The following is a 23,371-nucleotide window of genomic DNA, read 5'->3' as shown; positions in this document are numbered from 1 at the left end:
GAGGGGTCTGCAGCTTGCCTAAATGCGATATGAATCCTCATAATTTCAAGTGGGTTACCAAACCTCTTCCCAGCAGAACCAGGCATCTGGTAGCTCCAAAGTGTGAAGAGGACATTATGCATATGTATGCAGAGCCACATGCCCTGCAGCGATGCAGAAGTACTTGCTACACTTTTGCTCACGGGGGGCTATATGCAAGGAGACCTGAGAATTGCTCTTTGAAAGGAAACTACTTTACCATATCCTTTCAGTTCTCTATTCTCTCCACAAAGCTTCAACTTTTCCTGAACCCATGAAAGGAGTGAGGAAAGGGTTTGAATGAGTGTGCAAATTATCTGTCATATACAACTTTGCACGTATGTAGTCGGGTAACCATCAGCAACTACTGGAGAAAGTGGAAAAGCAACAAAGCTCAGTCTACATGAACATAGTGAGGGCAACAAAATCAGGGACCTAGGTGGGTCTGACATGGATAATGTTGCCTGAAGAAATTTGAATGGAGAAAAAGGTTCCACTGCCTGTAGCTGTTTGACCTGGCTTAAGTTATTTATCCCCACTGAGACTTCCTGCACCTGTACAGGGGGCATAATAATAGATCTACTGAGTCATGTTTTCTGAGAATTAGATTAAATAACATATTTAAAATAGCTCATAAAAACATACCACAGAACAAAAGCTAACAAAAATATACTTTCCATTTCCTTCCTTTTGATTCATAATAATTTATTAACAGTTACTCTGACTTCTAAAAATATGTCAAACTCACAGTGACTGAGAGTAAAATGGTGGCTACCAGGGTCTAGAGAGTAGGGAAAAGGGTAGATGTTGCTCAAGGGTCCAAACCATCAGTTGTAAGGTGAATAACCTCGGGAGACCTAATGACTATCATTGCTAATAACGTATTGTATAACTGAAGTTTCCTAAGAGAGTAGATCTCAATCATTTTCACCACCAAAAAAAGGTGACTATGTGAGGTGATAGATACATTAATTAGCTTGACTGTGGTAATTATTTTACAATATATACTTATACCAAAACATCATATTGTACCCCATAGATATGTATTCTACTTTTATTTGCCAGTCATACTTAAAAAAAAGAAAAAAGAAAAAACCATAAATTTAAAAAAAAAATACTGTCCTATTCACTTTATTTAGTTTTTGTGGAAATTAAGTGAAAATAGTGAATGTAAAGATACCTTGTAAAGTGAAAAATTCCAAACAGCCGATATGTGTGATTATCATCATTATTTTGGAGGTACTTAGGCTGTCATTGTTACAAAAATATTTGGGGAAGGTTTACTTGAAGATGATGCAGTATTGTTACTGAGAAGCAGAGAAGTTGATGCATTCATCTGTCAAGCCCAGTTTCTGTCCACCTTCTTGGTGCAAAAAGCTGCCAAATACCTCATATATGTATAAGGTGGGTAGTACTTGGAAAGAAGAATTGGGAGGTGCTCTTTAAAAGTGCTATACACAAAGTGCAGACTTGCAGTTTTTACATTTCACAACTCTGAGGTGTTATCTTTTCTGGGACTTAAAGATTTAGCATGATTGTCAAGGCACATTGGATGGATAGCCAGCCAGAAGCTCAGATGCTCGCAGATGCTGCTGTCAGTTATCCTTTCACAGGTGCTCTCACCCCTGCTCCCTCCTCTCTGCACCTTGGTGGTGGTGGTAGGGTGGGAGTATTGGGAGTCTCCGTGTGAAAGGACGTGGTGATGAAGACTGGCAGAGTCTAAGGATGGGCCTCAGAAGGAGGGCAGTAGATAGAACTCCTGACCAAGCTGTCAGAGATCTGTGGTTTCTCATTTGCACTGTCTAAATTCTCTTTCTCAATAAGTGTCAACATTTTCTCCTCCCCGCTTGTGACCTGGTGTCGAAGTGGAGAGGGGTGGTGGAGAAAACAACTACCTTGGCATGTTCTGGCATCCTCAGACAGGCCTGAGATTGAGCCCATCTCTGCCAGCTACCACTTGGAGCTGTTTGACCTGGTTTAAGTTATTTATCCCCACTGAGACTTACTACATCTGTAAATGGGGCATAATAATGTATCTTCTGAGTAGTGTTTTCAAGAATTAGATTAAATAATACATTCAAAATAATCTTATGAAAACATTCCACAGAACGAAAGCTAACAAAAATATACTTTCCATTTCCTTCCTTTTGATTTATAATAATTGGTTAACAATGACTCTGACTTCCTTCTATATAACACTCTCCTTATCTATAAAAAAGGGTAAACTAAACATCTTATAATTCCTGCACACTAGTAAACGCTGAATATTCTTCTACTCCCAGTGCTATAACCGAGAAATAAATGAGGTTGCTCTGTACATTCTTACGTACATGAGATAAAATTACACAGAGAGATTCAAAGGGAGGAGTTTGATCTAGGTATTACTGGACAAGTAAAGTTTTAATAAGCAAATAGGTATTGACACAATGAGGAAAGCCACACAGAGCCTGATGCTGTTAGGTTTAACCAAAGCAATTTGGATAAACTGATTCATGCTAAGGTAATAGTCTCCCAGAACTACGCTTGTGATTTAGAAGCAGGCAACTCACAGGAAGCATGAGCCTGTCTCTTGGAGAGCTTCTCTCTCTCTCCCAAAGCACACAGGCAGGAGTGCAGGAGAACTTGCAGGAGGTTATAGTTCCCCACTGGACATTAATCTACATGAGAGCAAGGGCTCCGTCTGTTTTGTCGCCAGTTGTGCTTACTGAGTGTTGAACTTTGGATGAATAAATGAGTATCACTGATGCACTTAAAGTATTAATGCCTGAGTACAGGGTAAAATCCAGGACAAGGTAACCTAGTGATCTTTTTAGAATAGCAATTCTCCTGGAACACTTTGTGAAGACACTTCAGAGCACTTTTGCAAATGCTGATAGTTTATTTAAACTTGTAGAAGCTTTTTCTTGCCTATTGTACAGCTGTGAGTGTGGGAACACAATTCTCTGGGGACCTGGGCATATGTTCTCTCCTGGAGAAAATCTGGGAGAGAGCCCCAAAGAACACATTGTACCCCTCTCTCTGCCAAGAAAAGAAAATCCTGCCTGAAATGTACCATCGGCCAATGAGAAAGTATGAGCTGGAAATAGAGCTTTAAAAACTTAACTGTGTATTAGAAAGAGGAGAGACTTGGTGGATAAGTTGGAAACTCTGGGTTCCATTTCTGATCTTCCACCATAACGATATCTCCCACATACTATATAGTATGGTAAACTCTCTGGACTTCAGTTCGTCCCCCATAAATAAGGACATTAGTCCAAAAACATGTCAAGATACCTTCTTGATGGGAGCCTGATGCTCCTAATTTTATTGGTACTTCCTAGAATTGTGAAGCTGGAAAAATATTCCAATTTTTTGAATTCAGCTTTCTTATTTCATAGATGGGAAAACTGTGTGGTAGAGAGGTGAAATTATTTGTCAAAAGCCACCAAACCAAGTAGAAGCCAAGCTAAGATTAGGACCCGTATCCTCAGACCGCCAGTCCAAAGGCTCCCACCTTAAGAATCTGATGAAAGCCCTGGACCTACTGGGAGTGGGGAAGGTTGGGAGGAGCAAATGCACCACAAGTAAATTTATAAAATTTGCAAACTATTGTGTGTGGGGGGGGGAGTCTTAGATTTAGGCTAAAAGTGCTAGGCAACATTGTATTTCTGAAAGTCAGTGTTGGAACCAAATATTTAAGGAAACCTTTTTTTTTTTTTTTTTTTCTTTGAGATAGAGTCTGGCTCTGTTGCCGAGGCCGGAGTGCTTGACTCAACTGCAGCCTCAACCTCCTGGGCTCAGGTGATCCCCTGGCCTCAGCCTCCTCCGTAGCTGGGATCACAGGCACATGCCACCATGCCCAGCTAATTGTTTTTATATTTTTTGGTAGAGAAGGCATTTCCCCATGTTGCCCAGGCTGGTCTTGAATTCCTAGGCTCAAGGGATCCACTTGTCTTGACCTTCCAAAGTGCTAGGATTACAGGCATGAGCCGCTGCACTTGGCTGGAGCATTTTTATATGTGGTGGGAAGTGTGCCTGTGGCTTCTTTGGTTTAATAACTTCGTTTGGGCAAGAAGCATTAAAACACACAGGAACAAATTTAGGTTTATATCTGCCCTCCAAATAAGTCTTACTAATCTGTTTTGTTGATAGCAGCCTCTGATTTGTAAAAAGCCAGTTCCCCTTTTAAATGTTATAGCTGTTTTTCCTCTTACAAATACTTCTGCTAAATGACTTGTGCTAAATACTTCTCCATGTTTGTCAACCATAGTCAGGTAATACAACAAGGGGCTGGCTAAAATGGAAAAAGTTACCTCATTAAGTGAATCTGAAGGTGGCCCCTTCTAATTAGTTCTTGAATTGGATCTTTGGGGTAGGTGCATTAAAATGACCTGTTCTTCTTGAAAATATGTAGCATATAGTCCTGGACTCCAGCCCAGACCTATTTATTCAGAATCTTTAAAATTAAGGCCAGAGAATCTGTGTTATTACAGACTATTCAAAGCCTCTTATGCATACTCACATTTGAAAACAACTATTCTTGATACTGGCCCAAATATTTTCATTAACAAAAGTACCCTAATGATAATACTGTCCTAAATAATTCTTTGGTCTTTGAAATGGTGAAGTAATAAAGGATTCAGACTTTTGGAAAACATTCATGTATTTTGTTAGTTTGAACTCTTCCATTTTTCCCAAAGAAAACTTTTTTTTCTCTCCACTTAAACACAAGGAGATGAGTGGCTATGGCCTGACTAATGCCATGGTGGACACGGTGCAGGGTATCAACATTTCTTCTTGGTGGCACTCATTTTCCAGATGCTTCCTTAGCTGAGTTCTTGTTTTAATATTCACGGTTGCTTGCATTCCTGCTACTGAAGAACTACCCCTATAGTTCTGCTTTGTTTCATTGAAATATAGAAATATCAATGGTGTTACTGAAAAAAAAAAAACACTTCAGCAGTTGTTAAGTATAAAACTTATATCTCCTCTTACATCAAACAAGCTAACATGCACATTCATATACTGGTAGAACAAAAACCCATCTGAGAATGACGAAGTCTGACATTTTCTAACTTTCAAACACCTTGCTGTCTATTTCTGAACTAAGGTTTCTCTGGTTTTCAAAGAGGCTTCATAGAACTCCTGGGGATATTAATTCATCTACTTTTCTCCCCCTGTCTTCAGGTTTGGGATTCTTGAGTGCTCCCATGGGCTTATATTTCTTCTGTGTCTGTTTAACCACTTCTGGGTTCAGATCCCTCTATTCCAGTAGAGTGGTCAGAGCAAGGAAAATCCACTCCAGCCCTCAAAGCCTCATCTCAAGGACAACAGAAGACATTTGGAAACTTCTCTTGAGTAAAAGTATCCTTGTCCACTCTGACAAGGGACTCAGGGAAAACCAAGTTGCCTTCCAATAGCCAATGTGTGGCCCATAGAATGTACACAGACATTGCAGTCATGTAAGCAAATACTTCATTAAAATTGGGCTGGTGACTTTTTTCCCCAACAGAGACTATGTCCTGATTACAGTTTATTAAAACTACCTAGGCAGTGTACCATTATTTGTCCTGCTTGTATTCATGAATGACCTGTTCGCAATAGGAACATCCAGGTAGAGATCAATAATCGGTCTCTTAGTTAGGGCAGAGAGAGGGTAAAAAAAGAAAATCCACTGGTGCACTGCATTCAGCTGTGTTTAAGAGGTCTTATCATTAAAGCAGCAGCAGGCATTTATAAACCAAGCTTTCCGGCAGTGCTGGGAAGACAGGATTAGAATAATCATCCATCAGGCTCTGTTTCATGAATGTTTTCCTTTGACTTTTGGCAGGATCTCCAACCTGAGCATATGCCGGTTGACATGCGAACACTGAGGCCAGCAATTTAAGGATTTCACATTTGCTTGCAGTGGTAAGATTTACGTATATAACGACGAAGGACATTAAATATTACTGGGTTCTGGCTTTTTTCATTAGATGTGAAACTGAAATTATTTAGGTATATCTTTTTTGATCAGTCAATATCTCTACTTTGCTACCTTGCAAAACCATAGCAAACACAAGATAAATTCATAATCCATAAATATTGAACATAGTGTTTGTTGGTACAAGTGAAAATTGGGAAGCTAATAATTAGATTTTTAAAGTTTCTGCACCATTGGACTAAGTCGAGGAAATGGTTTCCATTTTGGACAATGAAACTATTTGTATTCAGAAGAGATATGATTCTAGAGCACAAAGGGACACAGAGTTTAAGATCAATGGGGAGAAAGAAAGGGAAAGTGACTCAGTTTTTAATTCTGCATGGCGCAGTCATACCCTTAACATGGGCCCAGATATTTGGTGTCTAAAACAACCACACTTGCAGTTAGTTAGGAGATTATGTAAAAATGGAGATTCTCTGAGGCTGATGACAGTGCATCTTCACATGCTGGACACTTGCTGCCATCAGAGATATCTGCACACATTACTTTAAAAAAAAGTTATAACGGTGACTGTTGACAGATGGATGGCAAATTGTGTTACTGGAAGCTCATTTTGAAAAGGGAAGTCTTCCACTCCTCTGTGTGTATGTGTATTTACATATATGTGTGGATAAACACACATATACTTCCTCCCTTAAATATGAGGCCAAGATATAAGATTTAATAAAGTAATAAATCAAATTTATATTCTTAATAAAAGAGAGTACCATCTCTGGACACATTTTCAATATGAAGTAGAAATTGTGCCATGATAGGATTAAACAGTCAAACAAGATCATCTAGGCCTCAGTGGATTCTTTGGACCCTGAGTTGTTTAATTTAATAAATTAAATATAAAAAATAATACCCATTCCATTACCATCTTCCTTTAAGCCAGATCTTCATGGAGTGAGGCTATATTTGGCACATTCAGTTCTCTCACAGCTACTATTTTAACATATTTTATTTCTTTCCTTATTTATTTATTTATTCATTCATTTTTGAGACAGAGTCTTGCTCTGTCAGCCGGGCTGGAGTGCAAAGGCACAATTACAGCTTACTGCAACCTTGAACTCCTGGGCTCAAAGGATCCTCCCATCTCAGCCTCCTGAGTAGCTAGGACTACAAACACTACTATGCCTTCCTAATTAAAAAAAAAAATCATAGAGATAGGGTATCACTGTGTTGCCCATGCTGGCCTTGAACTTATGGCCTCAAATGATCCTCTTCCCTTGACCTCCCAAAGTGCTGGGATTACAGGTGTGAAACACTACATTTGGTCCATTTACATGTGGTCTTGTCGCAGATCTGTGGTGCATTGAGCAAAATGTGACTTTGAGTAGTCTGATTTGCTCATTCTTGGATACTGAACATGGCCTTACATCTGTGAATTTCTGAAGGATGTATTTTGGAAATTCAGCATTCATATTTAGTCTTAGTATATTCTTCTCAAATAGTGTTGCTGCTTTATTCAGTCATATTACTGCAGTAACTTTTAGTTTAACAGCTTGTACTCTCAAAATCTATTTATGGAACAATGGAAGAGTGATTATGAAATAGCTTGGAAGATGCATTACTTAAACTGATACCTGCAACTGACGATATAACTTCACACTTTTATGCATATAAAAGTGAATGAATGCATCATTATGGTTTCTTTTATCTGAATATTATATTCCCTTTGAAAATTAAATAAGTCTGCACTTGAGTTTCATGTTTTATTTCATGATTTAGAAATGCTTTCTAGGAACTACCCTAATTTCCATACATAAGTCATGGTTTTCTCATATGTACATGGAATTTAAGATAACATCTTAATTAGAGTCATTAAATTGTAGATGTCAGAAGGGGCAGAGCTAAACTGAACAGGGCTTTTAAAAATTCCCAAGGCTGAGCAATGTGAGGAGAAAAAAAGAGAAACATGCATGTGATTGGCCTTAATGAAATTATAAACCTCTATGAAAGTGGCCTACAACTCACTTCTGGACCGCAGAATTCATTATTTCATCTGAACTGTATATACCAAATTATGCTTTTTGTTATCAAAAGTGAAAGCCTCCAAAAGAAATCCAGTAGACCATGCTAAATTGAGTGGCATCATTTAGCAAGTGGGAGGATTTTCTTAGAACTAGCCTTGGAGCTTCTTGTCTCTCTAGAGAACCAAGGTTCATACAGAATCCTGTCCCACTACCGCATATGAAGACACTGTTGAACAGATAGACTTGTTTGAGAAAGAATATATTCATGTAGAGTGACAGAGCAGAAAAAACACTAATGTAGAAACCAATGTACCTCCTTCTTAATCCTAAATCCATACGTGACTTTTCTAGATAAGCTTTTTCTTCTTTTGTCTCTAAGATTTTAAATAGTCTCTTAAATGTCAGGCCTTAGTTTTTAATTTATAAAAGGGGTTTAATACTTACTCTATTTCTCTGTAGACTTAGCTAGAGATAAGATAATAAGTAAAAAAATACTTCGTGGAACTTAAATTCACTACACGGAATTTAGTATTGCTAGAAAGTTGATTTCCTTATTAGTAGCACTTATCTGATTAGAACATTAGATCAGAAAAGGCATCTTCATTGATCTCTATTTTCACATTGAATGAAGGCTTACAGTTGCTCTGAGCTCTAATACGCTTGACTGTTCTTATTAAATTATGATAACAACAAAACACAATCATTATAACTTTCCCTGAATTGTACGTGTATCCATTTTTATTGTTTTTGATGCACTGATCTGAAATTTCAGTGCCTAAAATTACTCCAAATGAGAGAATGGGAGCATATAGAGGAAATGTTTATAATACAATCCCTGTCAGTAAGAGGGGTGGGAACGGTCTCGCTCCTTGTGGTGAATTTGTCTTTCTCAGACCTCCTTTTAATTCTTTTGAAATGTAGACTTCCTAGCAAAGCAAACCCTGTGTATCTTCCTACCCCTTCTCCTCCTCCTCTCTACCCCCTCCCGTCCCCTTTCTCCTCTCCTTCACACCTCAGAAAGTCCTTTGATTGTTTACAATCCAAGTTTTTTTTAGCTATTGACCCACAGCCCTCTGCTTCCATAAATCCTGCTTTAAGTGTTTCATCTGTAAGACAAATATACCCCCACAGCCCTGAGTTTACTCTCTGACTCTGTTTCATTACAAATGTTGTAGACAATCAATATGAGTTGGGGGTTGGGGGAAATGTCTTAAGTCAACAAACACAATTTGCTGGAACGTACCATAATCTTTGCCCTTGCAAAGAACTGTTGATCGCACATCCTTTAAGAATAAAGCCAAGTTGTTGGAAAATGTAACTTAAATAATACACAGGAAATTCCAACAATTACACATGACATAAAAAATCTTTCAGAGCTCCCAGTTCATGTACTAATGTTAGAAGCAATCAAGGACTATGAATAATGGATGAAGTTAAACATAGTGGCCCAAATTTTTATCCAGAGTGCTAGAGAAGAACGTTAACATAATGGATGTGGGTCAGAGAAATTGCCTGACATGTGAAATACCAACCAAGAGTATCATCCATTTATTTTTTATTTAGGAATAAAATTTGCACGCCATGCCAAGGTCAGCAGTGTAGAGAGACTTACTCATGTATACTGCTGTCCTCCCAAATGATAACCATACTCTTCCCCAGTCCCAAGACCCCCAATCACATGGCAGCATCATTTGTACCTTCTGTGACAATTACAGTCTACCCTCATTTTCTACCTATTTGTTCTCTCAAGAGAACAAAAGTAACTAATAGCACCTTCAAGCCTGAGTATGGTCTATTTTGTCCTCATGTTAGAACCTAATTTAAACCTTCCGTGGTCACAAATTCTGAGACCAGTCTGGGGAAGTAACCAAAGAGAATTAAGATGAGAATAAGGTTAAGTATGGGAAATGTCGTCCTAAAATACACCACCCAAGTTTCCATTTGTTTATAACTGACCCAGTTAGCTTGAAAATTAGTTTGGAATCATTATAGCAGATCATAGTACTAGTAACTCAATCAGTTTATTCACAATCTGGCAGATCTGGCTACATCTGTTATTTCCAGCCTTCCTAACTCAAAAGGCAATTTCTCTTTTCAATCACTGACCTCTGTTTCTGCCCAAAGTCAATGTGGAGGTAAGATATAATCAGCAAAGAGAGCTCCTTAGGACTCTTTCCAGGAAGGGGATCAGGAAATTATGGAAATTGATAGAGATTCTGGTAGGGTCTTTAAAATCTCAGCTATTTTTTATTAGCATTTTGTTGAAGCTCCAGAAAATTGCAAGTACTTTCTATTCTAGCCACCCCCCAATTACTTTGCAGCTGATCAAAATAACTCATGACTAACAATAGAAACCGGAGAACCGCCATAACTGCAATGGTCCCATCTATCACTCAGACGTTTTTGGTGTAATAAAGCCAAAAGAGAATTTTCTTCTTTTATTTTCAAGTTTTGCACCTGACAAAATGTTATTAGAACTCAGTGACTTATGAAAAATTGGGACAGATTGAGAGCCTCTGATAAAGGCAATCTTTATATCACTGAAGGATTCCACTAAATTGAGGGGGAAGGGGAATTATAGCTGTTAATAGTGTGTTGTCTTATCAGCCACCTGCAAAAAATTCTAATTAAATATCTAAAGATGTATTATTAGATATTATTGAAAAAGGCACAAACGTGATTCTAGAAACATTTTAAAAGTTTGAATATTTAATATTCATTTGTTTTAGAGCACAGAGGGAAAGGGGAGATAAAAAACGTAAATTGTGTAGGCATATTATGATTTCATCCTCATATCAGGCAAGAAGATACGCTCTGACATACCATCCCATGGTTATAGACTTTACCTTTTAGACTCTATCCACTTATACTGTGTGTGTGTATATGTGTGTATGTGTGTGTATTTGTGTGTGTGTGTGAGAGAGAGACAGAGACAGAGAGAATATGAATGTCTGAGAAAGTAGGAAAGAGTTGTCATCAAACGTCAAACTTTCAGAGGTTGTCTAAAGGGGCAAGATTTACCAAATATCTATTGTTTAGGGAGTGACAATTACTGCTAAGATTAAAAATAGTAATTTTAGAATTGTTCAGGATTTGTATTAATTCTTAGTGTTGTTTTGGTGTTTTTCAATGAGCTGTATTACCATATTGTCATGGCCCTAACATGACAACTGTTGTATACTTGAATCCCCTGAAATCTTGATTTCATAAATGGAAGATATCATGGTAAAAATAGGCGCCTCTAAATAGTAATTTTCCATATGAAAGACATTAAGTGCTTTTTGTTTTCTCTTTTTTTTTGACCACTCATACATCCTTTTTTTTTTTTGGCAGTTCATTCATTGAACAAATGTTTATAGATCACCACCTAGCAGGCATTGCTAGACATTGTTTTGTGTATTGGGGATACTGAAGTAAACCCAACAGATAAAAACATCTGCGTTCAAGGAAGCTACCTTCAACAGAGAAGATAAATGATGCACGAGATAAATATATCTAAAATACAGCATTTATGTATTTTATATGCTCATATATATTTTATATACAGATGAGTACAACAGGAAAAAAGAGGAGATATGATACGGGGTATGGGGCTGAAATTTTACATGGGGTGACCTGATAAAGCTTTTCTGTGTAGATGCCTTCTGAAAAAAGACTTGAAGGAAATGAGACAGCAAGCCAGGCAGAAACCTGGGAAAGATTGTTCTAGGCAGGGAGAGCAGTAAGTGCAAAGTCTCTGAGACAAGAGAATGGGTAGCACATTTGAAAATTAGCAGGGAGGCTATTCAGGCTGACTCACTACAAGGTCATTCTGGCAGCCATGCTGAAAGTGTGTTTTAGTCTGTGTAGGCTTCTATAATAAAATAGCACAAACTGGGTGTCTTATAAAAAACAGAAATTTATTTCTTACAGTTCTGGAGGCTGAGAAGTTCAAGATCAAGGCATCAGCAAATTCAGTGTCTGGTGAGGGCCCATTTCCTTGTACATAAACAGACCCTTCTGTTTGTCCTTACATGGTAGGAGAGGTAATAAAGCTCTCTGGGATTTTAAAAATAATTGCAATGATCCCATTTTTGAAGGCTATACCCTCACAATCTAATCACCTCCCAAATGCCCCATCTCTTGATACCATCACCTAAAGGGTTAGGATTTCAACATAAGGATTTTGGCAGAATATAAACATTCAGCCCATAGCAGAGTAGGAGGGAATGCACAGAGCGGGTAGGGAAGGCATAAGTAGGGAGACCACTTAGGAGACTGCTTCAATAATTTCAGGAAGATAGGACAGGGTTCTGTGCCTAGGAGGATAGGGTAACTTTGACTAAGAGCACAAAGAGCTCTCTGTAAGAACAGGAAAGTTGCAGATAGGTGGGAAGAGGTGGTAGTCACAGGATATGAAAGTTCTCTTTTGATTGTTTACCAAATATCAGTCATATTAGACTGCGTAAGTGCAAGCATATAGTGATCACCTGATTGAATTTAAGGAGAGTTATGATTTCACCAGGAAAGTTCACCAAGACAAAAAGGAGCTAGGAAAAGATTCAAATGGTTCTCTATGGGATTTAAGCTGCAAAGGAGAGAGGAGGGAAGAGAGGATTTCATGAGAGAGCTATATCTCAGGGACACAGAGAGCAAATTTTAAGTTCTTGTGGGATTTTAGAATTGTAGGAGTTACGGTGTTAGAAGGAGTGATAAAGAAAAATAAGAAATCATGGTCATAGAAGATAATATTTAAAATTGAGATTTTGCGTGAAGTGCAGTTATTGATAACCACAACATCAAGTGTGTGACTGTGGAAGTGAGTGGCACAAGAAGGGTGACCGATGGAAACTCTGAAGCAGAAGTAGTCCAGAAGCTGAGAAACAGGATATTGGAAGGACATGCCATTGGATATGAAAATGACCAAAACTAAATAAGGTTAGTAGTAGAGAAAGTGATAGTGAGCCACATGCTAAAGTCTCCAATCAATGGAGGGGGAATTAACTGGAGGATGGTGGAGGAATCACCAACAAGCGTAGGGGAGAAGAGCCTGATGACAGGAAAGGGAAAGCTGGAGTTTTACTGAGGAAGAAGGAAAAAAAGGCCTGGGCACAATAATGAACACGGAGGACACCTGCTATACTTTTATACTCCTTGGTAAGAGGGATATAGGAGAGCAAAAGCTACCTCTTGAAAGGGCTTTAGTGGATTGAGTGTTATCTGGGAAGTCAGATTTCAACTAGTGCAAAAAGGTGAAAGGGAAGTTTCCAAAGGAAGTAGAGAATAAGCAGATTTACTGATGATTGACCTCAAGTCTCAGAGGATTCAGTGAAAGACTTTCAGGAGGTATGAAGCCAAGATCAGAACAAGTAGCGAACAAAGCCATATGAGGGTTAGAGAAGAGGAGATAAGAGATGACCTGGAAGGACTGGGCTGGCGTGGTGACTGGCCTGCCATGGTCTGATGATAGCTGGCCTACTGGTCCAGGGCAGGAGGTGGTGTGAGGCTGTGAGTGTTGAGAGTAAAGTGAGTTATGTGGAAGTTTTGGGGTGAGGCAGACCTTTCCAAGAACATGAAGAGTTCTCAGGTGATCACCAACTGTTGCTGAGGAGACTGTTATCCTTGAGAAGGGTGGTGTGCCAGAACACACAGATATTCTCTTAAATTGAGCCAAACAGTGGCCTTAGGCTGAATGGGCTGGCTACCTCTGAGCTCATCATTACAGAACTCAGTGGCTCAACTTTAATCAGAGGATACCTTTACCTTCCTTCATCAGTAGAGCGTTGTATTATTGGGCCTGTCATATACAGACTAACTGTGAAACTTATTTTTGTCATTTACAGCATTCTTTTATGATCTTTGCTGTTTCTCCCCTCAACCTGTTTTTAAACCTTTCTTCCCCCTCCCCTCACTTTCTTTTCTAATCTGGTCTACTCCATGATACAGTGAATGAGTAAGCGTCTGCATGACCATCACCTCCACTGCCTCTGGCAGTATTGCCTTCTCCCCCTCTGTGCATACTAGCTGCCCCACAGTTTTGCTCATCTTCTATTTTGTGCATTCTGAGCTGTGTGAAGGGCTGCGGTTTGCCAGTCCTAGTGACCTCACCTTTGTTTGTCCTGACCTTCTGCCTTTGCTGATCTGATGTGAGAACTGTTGTATCATAAGTGACTGTTAACTTTTCCTCTTTTTATCTAAAACAATTCTAAAACCAACATCTTTTTGGGAAGGATGATAATATTCATACCTTTTCGGAAGCACTACCTATGATCATGATCAGTCATTCTTTGGGACTATAATAAAATATAAGTTGTAATGCAATCTAAGGCCTCAGGTCCATTATCTCCAAAAAAGTAAAGTTGTTTTCTGTTTGTGGCCCTAGGGGTAGCTATTCAGCACTCTAGAAAAAAAAAAAGTACATATGAAGTACATGTGAATAGAATCAGGATCACAATTAGTAACATAGACCATCAGTACCATTGGGGTTATTGTGAACCATAAAAATTGCTATTTCTCTCCTCTTACAGTATAGAGATATTGCAAGGATTTTAAAGTCAAATATGTAGTAAATGATATGAGTCAGTGAAGAACACATGACTTTGATGAATGAACTTTTCGTAACAGTTAAAATTATTCACTTTTCATCCTCACTTATACCACTGGTTATTTCTTTAATCACATTCTAAGACAAGATTCAGTCCTCTTGTTATACTCCTCAGTCTCTTTTAGGTTCTCAATCTCAGGTTCTTACCACCTGAAGTTTCTGAGGCAGTGCCATATAGAGTAAGAGCATTGGATATGGCAAGAAAGGACTGGTGTTTAAAGTCTGGTTTTGCTACTTACCACCTATACAATGCCGAAGACGTCAGTGAAGTGCTTATTAGCCTCGGTTTTCTTATCACAGGGTTGCTGTGTTTAACTACCCTCATGTATTTTAAAGTACTCAGCACTTATAAAGAGTAGGTCCTAAATAAATATACACTAATATTTTCTGTTTATCATCTACTCCTTGGTTTTGGCTTCAGGTGATGGAGTAATTTTAATGCTTTATTTTTGATGCTTTCTGTTTCTCTGGCTTCCTCTACTGTTCACTCCATTTTTCTGCTTAAGGGTTTTTTTGCCTTCACTTTCCACTTGATTTATGAGTGTGTACCATATTAGATTAGATTTGTGGTTGGGATGGGGAGGTATTAGAAGCCTCTCTTTTAGATAAGGGGGATCAGAAGTAAAGGTGCCAATGACACGTATGACAAAAATTAAATATTTATGAGGTCAAAGGGAAAGATGAGATGATGGGAATCAGAGTGTCAGTTGATGGTAAAAACTTTTCATAAAGTTAACCTCTAGCAATATTCACAGTGTGCAGGACTATAAAGGGTGAAATAACATTTGGCTGTCATTTCTAGAATCTATCATCAATTTAATAAAATAAAATTCTTTTGATTCCACATAATTATAGATATTATAGATATGTAACTTTATGGTGTGTATTTTGATTTATTCACACATCTTCCTCAGCACATAGAGCACAGAATGTTTAAGAACTAGAAAGACAGAAACTGTTCAGTGAGCAGCAAGAACTCAAAACCACAATGTTAAGGGGGTCCATTGTTTATTTTTTTTCTTTAGAGGGTGAAAACCAAAGGACAGGTGATTTAATTTAAAATTCACACTTTTCTTTTTGAACTCCTTCCTTCCCTTCCTCCCTCCCTCCCTCCCTCCTTCCCTCCTTCCTTCCTTCCTTCCTTCCTTCCTTCCTTCCTTCATGCCTGCCCAACTCACTCCCTCCCTTCGTCCCTCCTTCCTTCCTTTTTTTATAACTGTATATTGTTAGAGTTTTCAGTCAGGTATCATTGAATTAAAAACCCAACCTAGTAATCACCATCTTTAAGTGATGAAATATGTACAATGAAACTTCAAACAGTTGAGACAGTTAAAACAGATAAGTTTCCAAGCTCAGTTTCTTGATTGATACTACCTTTTCAAAGCAGTTGGGTATTCCATGTCATTAAAAGGGCAAAGAGAAAAAGAGAATATATTCTGCCTGACTGTGTCTCTTTGGTCATCTTTTCACACTCCATTAGAGGCTTTATCCAACTTTTGTATTCAGACTTTATTGTATTTTTCTGGTGCTGGAAGAAACTTCAATGAGGACATGATGAATGTCCATATTAAATTAGATTCTCCTCCCCTTTTAATTAAGTTCATTTAAATTTAATTTTGTGATCTTACTTCAGTAAACCATTTGACTCCAGATGTTGGATGTACTTGTTCTTATTTCTGCTTCCACATAATCGTACCTGTAAAAGATTTATAGCTGCAAAAGGCATTTCAGAACCTTTCAGAGCATTTTGGCATATGTTTCACGGATGACTGGTAACATGAGCAATTAACATCCTAAAATGTTCTTATGCTCTCCAGAATATTTTTAATGGGATAAGTTATTTTTATTAGCCTGAACTTTAAACAAATAATCATCTTAAAGGAAACATTATCATCAAAATATCTCAGTTGAAACAGAAACCCAACCCTAAAGGAAATTGGTAAGAGTGAGAAAAAAAGACCTTTGAGCTAAAACAGCGTTTAACAGAGATATATACACAAAAGGTTTGGCTTGGCCTTTTGCTAAAATGAGAGTCATAAGCAGAGTTCCTGTTCCTTCCGATTGACTCTGAGCCACCTCTGTGTGTGCTGTAATGCATATATTATAGAGTGATGGGCCACACCTCTTATGCTTAGGGAACATTTAACTCTGGCTTTTGGTGATAGAACACTCAGATCAAGGAGCATAACCCAAGAACTACCTGCTTTGCACACCAAACACAGACTTACACAAGTGTATTTGGGAAGCTGTAGCTGCCTTGCAGCCTAGAACTTAGACTTACTCCATTGATCAATGATCTTCACCATCACCTCCTATCAGGCATTCTTAGCCACATAAAAGATTGCTAGTAAATAGCCTTTTTTGTTCCTAGAATTATTTGAATGCTTACAGTTGTTCTGAATTTGCCTTCTTGCTTACTTAAGTCAAAGCTTGTTTAATAACATACTTGATAGCCCTCCTGCGAGCTTGTCTAATGAAACTCCTCATTCTCACCAAAGAAACCTAGACTACAATTCAACCTTTAGATGACATGCTAAAGAAAAATAGCAACTACAAATACATAGGATAAAGAAATCAATTTTTTTCCTCAAGTGAAAAATTATACTTCATGTTTTGGCTGTACAATAATGTGTCTTGATGTATATCAAATATTCACTACTACAGTAAACAAGTTAGAGTATGGATTTTTCCTCAGACTTAAGGGACCCAGTAAGGAAGCTCTAATTTTATTCTTTTACAATCTTGTTTTGCCGGGACAGGTATATGTGTGTGCATTGGTGGTGGGGTTTGTCTAAAAATCACTAGAGTTTAGCACTTACTGTTTCCAAGTGATTTTCTTGCTCAGAGTACTAAATAATACTAAAATCATTTAAAGATGACAGTTACCATTGGGACCAGGCATAATTTGTTTGTCCATAATTGGCAGACAAAGACGTCATGTTTTCTGCTTATATCTAATATAACAAAAGCTCACAGAATGATTCTGTGAGTCATGGAATTTTGCAACTTTATTAAATTTTAAATGGGAAACCAGTGAAGGCCTAGAGAGGAAACAATATCTGAAGCATCTAATGGCATGTATAGAACTAATAAATTGTCACGCCACTCAATTGATTTGTTTAGAGAGTACCTATGCTAACTAGGAAAGTGCACTCGAAACACCCCCTAATTGGAAGACTACCTACTGACTATTTGCCAATACCTCTAATGCCTGCTGGTAATCGAAAATAGATGTCTACCATGGAAATTTAAAGAGAAGGATTGAGAACATATACAGAGTTGTAAGATATTGCATACATTTCATAAAATAAGGACAAAAAAGTTTGGAAAAGAAAAAATGCATTTCTCTTTCAATTGCTTCTGTAGATAAGTTATGATGAAATAAAACAGATTTTAATGACATAAAAATTTTGTCTACCATAAGTGTTGGTCAGATTAGAAACACAGTTTGTAATAACTTGGAAAATGATTTCCAAATAAATATTGGAGACATTGTCTCTATCCTAGAGTTATTTTTTGATGTATTTATTCATCCATTCATTCCCTGACATTGTAATGAATATTCTTGGTGCAAAGCAAGTGGTAGAGCTTGAGAAGTCTGAAAATGAAAATCAGAGCTAGATCCTACTGATGTAGGTGGAATAAGTTTGAGTAAGATGTATGAATTGTAGGGGCAAAGAGAATTTTTCCCTCCTACCTCTGAAGGTTCAAGTCTGCTGAGATAAACTGACAATAGATTCGCAGGAGAAAAAGCATATAAATTAATTAATGTGAATGTGACCATGGGAGACCCATAAAATATGAGACTCAAAGGGGCCGGATGGTTGAGACTTAAATACTGTCTTCATCAGGGAGAGAGACATGGGAGATATAGGCAATTTTGAAGGGTAGTAAATGATTTTTAGGGGAATCAAATGAGCCCCAAAAAGGAGGGAATGGTCTGGGACAGAGTTCCTCTGAGCTCTGGAGGTGACGGCAACCAGTTGTGGAGAGGTGAAAGGTGGAACCGTACCGTGAACGTGTCTTGTTATACAGATTAGGTTTTCCAGGCAATCTCTTGGAGGTGCCCTCAGAGGAATTGTTGAAAAGTCTGTCTAATTGTGGTGATGACTTTTAGTCTTTTCTCTTCTCTGGTGGTTAACCTTTTCCCTGGTTATTTAGTGAGATTCTTAATGAGGAAGTGTTAAGACTTTTGCATTTTTTTGGCAGGGAAAAAGTTTCCTCAGTGAGATAGAGGAACTTTTAATGTGATCCCCTATCTGCAGTTGGTGAGTGGGAAGAGAGAAGTGAGACAGAAAGTCCCCGATTCTGAGGCTCCTCCTAAGGCCTTTTAACTTTTTAATTTTTTTTTTTAGTTCAAAATGCTCAGCAAGCCAAAGCACCATACTTTGGGGTATTGCTTTCTGACCCCCAACAGAATCTTATGTTTATTTATTTATTTACTTATTATTTTTTGAGATGGAGTCTGGGTCTGTCACCAGGCTAGAGTGCAGTGGTGTGATCTCGGATCACTGCAAGCTCAACCTCCTGGGTTCAAGTGGTTCTCCTGCCTCAGCCTCCCAAGTAGCTGGGACTAGAGGTGTATGCCACCATGCCTGGCTATTTTTTTTGTATTTTTAGTAGAGATGGGGTTTCACCATGTTGACCAGGATGGTCTTGATCTCTTGACCTTGTGATCCGCCTGCCTTGGCCTCCCAAAGTGTTGGGATTACAGCCATGAGCCACTGTGCCCAGCCAGAATCCTATGTTTAATCCATGTTGGCCTGCAAGTCTAATGGGGTAATCAAGGACACCCTCCAAAGGAACATTAATTCCTTGTACTGTGCTTTTTAGCCCTTTTGCCCCCTGGAATAATACAGTTGTGGTTTGATATGCCACACTTTCCTCTTAAACGCAACTGGAATTTGTTTCAAAAAGTGTCCCCAGATTCTGTGAAAATTTGAAAATGGAGGACCAGGTACCTTTACAGTGAAACAAATTCACACTTTTGGGACTGGGAATGAATTTATTCTCTTCCATTTATAATCTAAAGTTTCCCTTCTAATTTTCCAGCCTAATAACACCTGTTATAATTACTTTTAATCATTTTCTGCTGGAGATTTTGTGTGTACATTGGCTATAGGCAGGTGTTTTGTAATAATTAGGGGAAAGAGCCTACAAGATCCTCCTTGGTTATGCTCTATATACTAATAAATGCTACTTTGTCTATTTGTCTTGTGCCTTGAAAGCCTTTTGTGCAAACTTTTTATAGGTTTCCAAATTCTAAAAAAATATACGTTTTATATATACAAAATATATGGATTTTGTATTACTTGGGATCTGAGGCAACTTAATGTAAGAGTTTTTTTAGTTTATGATTTTAGAGATGAAATCCCACTATGTTGCCCAGGCTGCCCGTGAATTCCTAGGCTGAAGTGATCCTCCTCCCTTAGCTTCGTGTAGCTGGCACTAAAGGCCTGTACCACCATGTATGGCTTCGGTGCTGGAATTTTAATTGTTATTTAGTTGTTTTGTTTGATATTGTTGTCTAAGTGGTCTCCATTTTATCACAAGGACCTGCAGAGCTTCTGATGTAGGGTGAAACAGAATGGTTTTTATCCTCAGTACCCTGCAGGCAAGTATTAGGATTAATTGAATTGCCTATCTTCTAGTCCTACATTGTGGGGTACAAGAGGATGTGGTCTTTATATCGGGAAGGATAGTGCCTTAGAACCATTGCTAGTAAAATCCTTTGTCCCAAGAGTTGCTAGTTTAAAAGCACAGAAATACAGAAGGAAAGATGTGAAGATAGACTTTGGTCTTTTATTTACATTTTCATTATCATATAATAGCACATCCCTGATGTGTACTTCCTACAGGGTATAGAAACTCAAACTCTTTCTTTCACACACACATACATAATATCAAATATTTTTCCCCCAAGTAAAACCCAATGTTAGAAAGGACTAGTTTTGAATACGTTTTATAATATCCTAAGGGCTGCTGTGATTTTTATTCTTGTTACAATTGTGGTAATGAACTGTATAAATTACATAGTTTTTGTCTGCCAGATGCAAGTCGTAAATCTGAAGAGAATATTTTCTGTTAAAAAGACATAATGATCATTTTACTGATAGGGTTTAAATGGTAGAAATCACATGCTTCTTCATATGGGTTAAACTATTGTAAAAAGGAATTAATAAGTCAGGTACCAAATGCAATTTCAAATACCAATAGGGTGTTATAAGACATATTTGCATTTTCTTTTGTGATTGTATTGAAGTAAAATCCATTTTCAGTGATAACACATCATTTAATTTCATTTAAGGACATGACATTGCAAATATCCATAATATGAATGTCTTTAACGGGGAGAAAGGAGGCACTGATGGAGATCAGCATTGCCCATCATGTGTGTTCTGGGACACAGACTGCAGAAGGTGCTGGCTAATAGAGTGATCCCTTTGTAACATAAGTCTGAGGAACACTGCACCCACACCTGCTGTATACTGCGTACTCCACAGCCACTAGGTCTGGGAGATGCTATGCACTCATGCACAGTCACAGTATGCAACAATGCACAGTGGCAGGTTAAGTACATTGAGAAATATTACACTTTAACATGTTTTAACTTAGCATTTTCCAAGCTTATTACACTCATTTTCATTCTGTCACCTTTTATAACATCCCATGGAATTATGATTTAGTGGAAAATTCTCTGGAAAATCTTGATCTCAGAAATACTATCTTTTGTATCTTAAATGAATTTATTTCAAAAAAGAAGAAAAATGTACACTTGGGAAAGGTCACTGGGTGTGACATTACAGAAGCTATGTTAGATTCCTGCCTGCTCTTTGCTAAATATGTGACCTTGGGGATACCATTTAAACTTGCTGTGAAGTGGGATTAGTGTTATCTTCTCTAACTCACAGTGAGTCATTGAATCCAAAGTCTAAAAGAGATAGTTCTTCTATAAGTCTTTTGTAAGCCATGAAGCACTGTTATTTTTAGTATTTATCATTATCATTATTAACATTAATAGTTCTGCCCTAGAAATAGTGAGGAAATTCTTATTTATCCTATTGAAACCCTTCTTGATTTCTTAAACTCTCTTACCAGCTCTCTTACTCTCTCTTTCTCTGAGGAGGCTGAGAAATTGTATATTCTTCTCAGGGAAAATATAAATAGAATAGGATATATGAAACAAGATAATCTAATAAATCGGTTTCAGACAAATTACTTTGAAATAGCTCCCCAGAAAATGTGCAAGATTTAGGTGTTTTATAATGTTATGCAAGAGACCTACCCTTAAAAACATATATTAAAAAAAGAGAAGCAGCTGAACATTATTAATAACAATATATTTATATTTAGGTATAAAATGGTCCATCTACCTGATCAGATTGCAGTAGAGACAAATAAATCAACTACTGAGAATTTATTTAGCACATATTATATGCCAGCACCATGAGATATAAAGAGAAAAGAATAATGAGTTTATGTTGATGAAAGGTTTTATAAGCCCAATGTGGAGCTAATATGAACACATAGTGTAAATATACATTAATCAACTCCAGCTTTGCAGAAGATCTAAGTATTTTTAATTATAACTGTGAACTGCAGTTAAAAGAACAAAAGGAGTTCTAATGATGGAGAGGTAAAAAAGTCTTTAGATGCAGATTTACCCTTAAAAGTGGGTAAAATGGGGCTGGGCGTGGTGGCTCACACCTGTAATCCCCAGCATTTTAGGAGGCCGAGGTAGGCTGAGTGCTTGAGGTCAGGACTTTGACACCAGCACGACCAACATGAGGAAACCCTGTCTCTACTGAAAAATTAAAAAGTCAGCTGGGCATGATGGCGCAGGCCTGTAATCCCCAGCTACTAAGGGGCTGAGGTACGAGAATCACTTGAACCTGGGAGGCGGAGGTTGAAGTGAGCTGAGACTGCGCCACTGCACTCCAGCCTGGGCGAAGGGCAAGACTCTGTCGAGGGAAAAAAAAGTGGGTAAGATGGCTTTCTTATGATTTTTGTCTCCCCAGCCGTCGGTATTTGTGTACCTTGTATATTGTCAGTACTCAGGTACTCAATACAGATATGTAATAGGATAAACAGAAAAGAGAAGTAGAAAGAAGGAAGAGAAGAGAGGGGAAGGAAAGAAGGAAGGAAGGGAGGGAGGGAGGAAGGGAAGGAGGATAGAAGGGCAAGGAAAGGAGGAAAGGAAATTTTCAGTAAAATAAGGCATGCTGCTAAGAGCAGAGCAAGTACTAGTGAGTTTAAAGTTTCCTGAGAAGAGAGATATGTGAGTTGCCTGCCCAGTTCCCAGAGGCAGTTACCTAGAGGGAGCAATGATACCGCACAGAAAGCACCAGGGTTATCATTAGAAGTTACAGGCTGGCCAGTTCCTGGCTCTGCGGCTTACTACTTGTATGAGCTCAGGTAAGTTGCTTAAGTTTTCTGAGTTCTCTTGTACAGTGAGGTGCTTTCTTCTTAGCATTCTTGTAAGAATTAAACGAAGGTTTGGGAAGTTAGCAAAATGTTAGACAGCTGTGAGATAACATTGTGATTACCTATGGAAATCAGGTGAAGCTCCAAGAGTTCACGAAGTAAGGAATCAAGCCAGTCCTTGAAAAATCTGGAGTAAATTGCTAACAGGTATTTCATCTGACTTAGATTTGCAATATCTATGAGCATATTGTGTTGGCACCCTATTGCGTATTTGGTGGTCAGGCAGTAGAACACCAACAAAATTATGCATTAACCATAAGCTCTCGGCTCTCCAGGAAACAGCTGCATGGGAAGGAATGTAATGGGCCAGAGGTATTTTTCGGAATCAACTATTATGGTATAATGTGGCTGAGGCCACTGTGCTCT

At 38.2% G+C, this 23,371-nt stretch overlaps 1 protein-coding gene across 10 annotated transcripts in view; it reads left to right on the top strand.

The window, feature by feature from the left end:
- The window catches only part of SEMA6D (semaphorin 6D), a 594,914-nt gene that overhangs the window by 217,072 nt on the left and 354,471 nt on the right, over positions 1-23,371 (top strand). For 9 of the 10 annotated variants that reach the window (XM_017545307.2, XM_017545312.2, XM_017545279.2 and 6 more), the window contains exon 2: positions 5,828-5,907. The exons of the other annotated variant lie outside the window; for it this stretch is intronic. The gene's annotated coding sequence lies outside the window, so the exon portion shown is untranslated. The remainder of the gene's footprint in view (positions 1-5,827; positions 5,908-23,371) is intronic. 10 annotated transcript variants of the gene reach the window in all.

The sequence above is a fragment of the Cebus imitator genome, unplaced genomic scaffold (assembly GCF_001604975.1).
Source record: "Cebus imitator isolate Cc_AM_T3 unplaced genomic scaffold, Cebus_imitator-1.0 Scaffold9, whole genome shotgun sequence".
NCBI lineage: Eukaryota > Metazoa > Chordata > Mammalia > Primates > Cebidae > Cebus > Cebus imitator.
The sequence above is the reverse complement of the archived record's forward strand: the minus strand, read 5'-3'. Positions and strand labels throughout refer to the sequence as shown.